At 36.7% G+C, this 5376-nt stretch overlaps 1 protein-coding gene across 2 annotated transcripts in view; it reads right to left on the bottom strand.

Annotated features, from left to right (window-relative positions):
* Nucleotides 1-5376, bottom strand: part of GTF2B (general transcription factor IIB) — a 33840-nt gene that overhangs the window by 22901 nt on the left and 5563 nt on the right. The gene's annotated exons all lie outside the window — the stretch shown is intronic.

The raw sequence follows: 5376 nt of genomic DNA, 5'->3' as shown, positions 1-5376 counted from the left end.
AAAAAAAAAAACAGTAGTAGTAAGTGAAGGTACAATTGGTCAGACATGTCCTACGAAGCCTACATTGAACAGGATGTTAAAAACAACACATACTAGAACATAAGTTTGGCCAGAAGCTCCAAAAGCTAGAATACCAGGTATGCATATTTTTTTAAACATACGTACTAACCTCTGAGTTAAAATTGCCTACAGTATTCAGTACAATAACACTATACAGGTTTGTAGCCTAGAAGCAATGGGCCATACTATGTAGCCTAGGTGTGTTGTATACTATACCATCTAGGTTTTGTTAAGTACCATCTATGATGTTCATATGATGAAATCACCTAATCAAGTGACACATGATTATAATGCAATCTCAGTTTACTATTGATAGATGACAATAATATATACAAGTGTATATGTCATATATTAATTTATACTCATGCAGTATCATGTTCAATTAAGGTTTTTCCAACTTAATTTGCTTGATAATAGTCTCAGCAAAACAGAACTTTGCTACTAGATTCTTCTACACCTGCCCCTGTTTGGTAATGGAATGGATTCTTCACTTACAGGACATATTACACATTTAACCACAAACATCTGTGAATGAGCCTACCGTACATTTAAAAATAAATGTTGGTTATATTTTAAGTCAGAAGAATCAGTATCAAAAAGAAATATTGTCGTTTATTACAGAAAGTTTTATTGGATATTTAAAATTTTTCAGACTTCAAGATTTAAAATGGTGTTTGATACTGGTAAGTCAATAAAAGCAAAACAAAATTAACTTCCTTTGGTTTGATACAGAAGAAAAGTATAAGCAAATATTAGAAATTCCAAGCACAAGAAAGCACACAATCCTTGTGAATTCTATCTTCCTTTTTTGATTGATTAATCTCACTTAACTGTCTTGCTGGTTAAAGTGGAAGGGAGGCTAGTGGGACTGCTGAAAATATAACAGGATATTTTTGCATTATTTAAAAATGAGGCAGGGTCTGGTGGCTCATGCCTGTGATCCCAGCACTCTGGGAGGCCGAGGCAGGCAGATCACAAGGTCAGGAGATCGAGACCATCCTGGTGAGACTCCGTCTCAAAAAAAAAAAAAAAGAAAGCAAGGTGCCATGGCTCATGCCTGTAAAGTCACAACTTTGGGAAGCTGAGGCAGGTGGATAACTAGAAGCCAGGAGTTTAAAACTAGCCTGGACAACATGGTGAAACCCTGTCTCTACTAAAAATACAAAAATTAGCTGGGCATGGTGGTGCATGCCTGTAATCCCAGCTACTCAGTAGGCTGAGGGACAAGAATTGCTTGAATAAGAGATTGCAGTGAGCCGAGATTGAGCCACCACACTCCAGCCTGGCACCTGGCGATAGAGCAAAACCAAAAAAAAAAAAAAAAAAAAAAAAGACGCTACAGAGGGTAGGAGAGCTAGGAAGCTGAAATTATCTTCAATCTTATGTCTGTCTCACTTGTACACATTATCAGTTATCAGTTTGATCTTAACATTGTGGAAGAATTAGAAGGCTCTCATTTAACTAAAGGGTTGGCAAACATTTTCCATAGAGAGTGACACAGCAAATATTTTAGGCTTTGTGAGTTAAGGAGTAAAATCAAGGATATTAAATAGGCACTTATATAAAAGAAAAAAATCCACTGTTTATTGTTGAAATGTAAAATATAATAACTAGGTTATTTACTGTAATACATGTCTACTAATGAGAAAGATAAAATTCTCTTTTTTGGGGATAACATTTCACCTAACTGGATTTCAAAGTTAATGTTCCCTATCATCAAAATGAATGACAAATGTTCACATGTCGACGTGTTAACAAGATTTTATGTATTCCACTTTCTTTTCACATAAATAAGTACTATCAAATACCAATATTAGTCCATGAGCATATGATTTTAACTGAGCATATTTATTGCTTGGAAGGCATTTATAGAACTGTATTACATTCTTTTCCTGATAATTGTCTTTTACCATAATATTGTCACACTGCAGATTACTGACTACCAATTCAAGGTTAGATGCAAGCCCCTTAACTGTACGGTGAAAACAAATTTTGAAATATGAAAATTTCCTTTGCATTTGCATCAGGTCTGAAAAACACTGCTGAAAATATAGCTTGAGCCTGAAAAATATATCTGCTACAAATCTATATGGTAATGAATATCCTATCTTAACTTATGACGGCACTGGAAGTATATAAAGTATATAAAGTCAATTTGACATTACTTATGATTCAAACGTAACTTGTTAAATTGACTTTACTGCAGTTTATGTTTCACAGAAAAGCAGTATTTTGCCTTGTAACTCTAAGATGAATTCACTAAGAAATATCAGCAAGTTTGCAGCAAAAGCTAATTTTCAAAAACATCCAGTATTCAACAGTAGTAGCTGAAGGCAGTACTGATTCAGAAAAATCTTACTCTTGGCCCCTAAGTTTAGAAAATACCACAACAAAACTTTGCTCCTGCTAAGTCACCAAATTAGTGTTTCATAAGGCAAGTCACCCTAACAATATTTTGTTAGATATATTCAGCTTCTATTTCTTATTATTTTTGAGATGGAGTCTTGCTCTGTCACCCAGGCTGGAGTGCAATGGCGTGATCTCAGCTCATTCCACCTCCCAGGTTCAAGCAATTCTCCTGCTTCAGCCTCCTACGTAGCTGGGATTACAGGTGCTCGTCACCACGCCCAGTTAATTTTTGTATTTTTAGTAGAGACAGGGTTTCACCATGTTGGTCAGTCTGATCTTGAACTGCTGACCTTAGGTGATCCACCTGCCTCGGCCCCTCAAAGTGCTGGGATTACAGACGTAAGCCACTGTGCCTGGCCTCAGCTTCTATTTCTATCAAAAAATGTCACAAAACTGGCCGAGCATGATAGCTCACACCTATAATCCCGGCATTTTGGAAGTCCAAGGCAAGAGGATCACTTGAGGCCAGATGAGCCTGGGCAACACTGTGAGAACCTATCTCTACCCAAAAAAAAAAAAAAATCAGCCAGGGTCCTGCTTGAGCACAGGAGTTGAGGCTGCAGTGAGTCATGATCACACCACTGTACTCCAGCATGAGAAACAGAATGAGACTCTGTCTCAAAAAAAAAAAAAAAAAAAAAAGTCACAGAACTGATATTGATAGTTATGTCCCCAAAAGTGAATGAAATTAATTGTCCACAATGACTGGTTCCTTAACACAAGGTAAAATTAAAGTCTTCTCTAAAAAAGTACTGCTGATGAATAATGTAATAAACAGGATTTTTAAGCACCTTCCGTTTTCACAATCTGGGCAAATCTGTCCCACTAAGTCTTCTGCTCCACATACATTTTTATCCTTATCAGTTATAACATATCTTAGTAGATTCTACTTCAGGTTATACTGAATTTGCACTTTTGCAACTGCTTTGAAACCATTTTCTCCTACAGCTGTTCCATGTAGACAACTCATTGAAGCTAGTTCTTCTGTCAAACTCAGCACTGACTTCTCGAATAAACAACTGAACCAATAACATCAGTCCAATCATCAAGAACCAAAGAAAAATACCTAAGATCATTTGCCTCGACTTTGACTATTGAAGTTGCTCCACTGTCCTCAACTCTTCGAGCAACTCTTCTTGCTGAGATGCTAACAGTCTTAAATAAATAATTTTTCTCTGGACACATTTCTTCAACTGTTGCAAACAAATATGAATTAATCATTGGTAAATAGCTTTCCTTGCTTGACCAAGAAATAAGCCACTTAGAAACTTACTTTAGTTGTGGCATAATTTTTATTATTTTTGTGAAAAAATTCTGTTAAGATAGTCTGTTTTACATTTTTTTCTGACCGTTGTTTTCCTGAGTTAGAAATACTGCGATAAGTGCTCAGTATGGTAATGTCCATGCTTACTGTGTACTCTTTTAACACAGCTATAGCATCACTGTGTAATAAACACAATGCTTTGCCATTTAATTCATAACAAGATAATCCACACTCCACCATGCCTTAAAAGCTGACATTCAAAGTTAATTTTTCTTGTTTTGATGTGATGGATATGTAATGGTAATAAAAACAAATAAAACAGTGCAGTATGGCAACATGTGGCGATCAACATGCTGCTGAGTTATAATTGCATCACCGCAATTAGTATGCTGAGCAGCAGAACAAAATGATGAGAGCAACACAGGTGGTTTCTGTTGCAACTACTACACTCTGTTGTAATGTGAAAAGAGCCATATACACTATGTAAACAAGTGAGTGTTGCTATATTCCAATAAAACTTTATAGATACCAGGCCAGGCGTGGTGGCTCACACCTGTAATCCCAGCACTTTGGGAGGCCGAGGTGAGTGGATCGCCTGAGGTCAGGAGTTCAAGACTAGCCTGGCCAACATGCTGAAACTCCGTCTCTACTAAACATACAAAAAGTTAGCCAGGTATAGTGGTGGGCACCTGTAATCCCAGCTACTTGGGAGGCTGAGGCAGGAGAATCACTTGAACCTGGAAGGCAGAGAGGTTGCAGTGAGCCAAGACTGTGCCACTGCATTCCAGCTTGGGCAACAAGAGTGAAACTCTGAATCAAAAAATACAAAACAAAAACATCTCTATACATACTGAAATTTGTATTTTCACATTTCCCAAAATATTATTTTTTTTTCAACCATTTAAGTGTGAAAGTCATAATTAGCAGATAGGCCATCTAAAGACAGATGGTGGGTTGTACTTTGATGACCTCAGATTAAAATTTTATTATTATTACGAAAGGCAATAGAAGATAGAAATCTGCCTCCCACGCAGACAATGGAGCCAGACTTCTAGACTATCTAAACATCAGTTTCCTGATCTGTAAAATGAAGATAATGTTAGTACTCACCTCACAGGTTTGTTGTGAGGATAAACTGAGTGAATATGTAAATCATTTAGAATAATGCCTAGCATACAGTAAATGTTATTAGCTATTAATATTCCTTACTCAGCAGAATATAGTTGCAAGTGATTCTGGACTCCTATTAGCAACTCTATAATTTAAACTCCCACTGTAGGTCTGAGGCAAGTAGGCTTCTTGGATGAACATTACAGACAGCCTCCAGGTAAGACAGTACGCCACTACTAATGATTCTGTTCTACTGCCCATAATCCTTCTAGAATTTTCATTCTTAAGTAATTCAAACCACTAAATATTACCCCTATTCTCAGATGCTGCAACTCACCACAAGAATAGTTTTTGAACAGACCATCTCTATTCTAAAGTTCTGCTGCATATTTAGATTAGTGAGCAAGCAGAAACAAAGGTGAAATTTTAAGTGGTATTTTTGGCAATAATTTTATATTAGACATTCATGAATAGATGATTTCATATAAAAGTTATAATAGCCGGGCGCGGTGGCTCACGCCTGTAATCCCAGC

The sequence above is a fragment of the Cebus imitator genome, unplaced genomic scaffold (genome assembly GCF_001604975.1).
Source record: "Cebus imitator isolate Cc_AM_T3 unplaced genomic scaffold, Cebus_imitator-1.0 Scaffold286, whole genome shotgun sequence".
Lineage (NCBI taxonomy): Eukaryota > Metazoa > Chordata > Mammalia > Primates > Cebidae > Cebus > Cebus imitator.
This window is presented reverse-complemented; position numbering and strand designations above follow the sequence as displayed.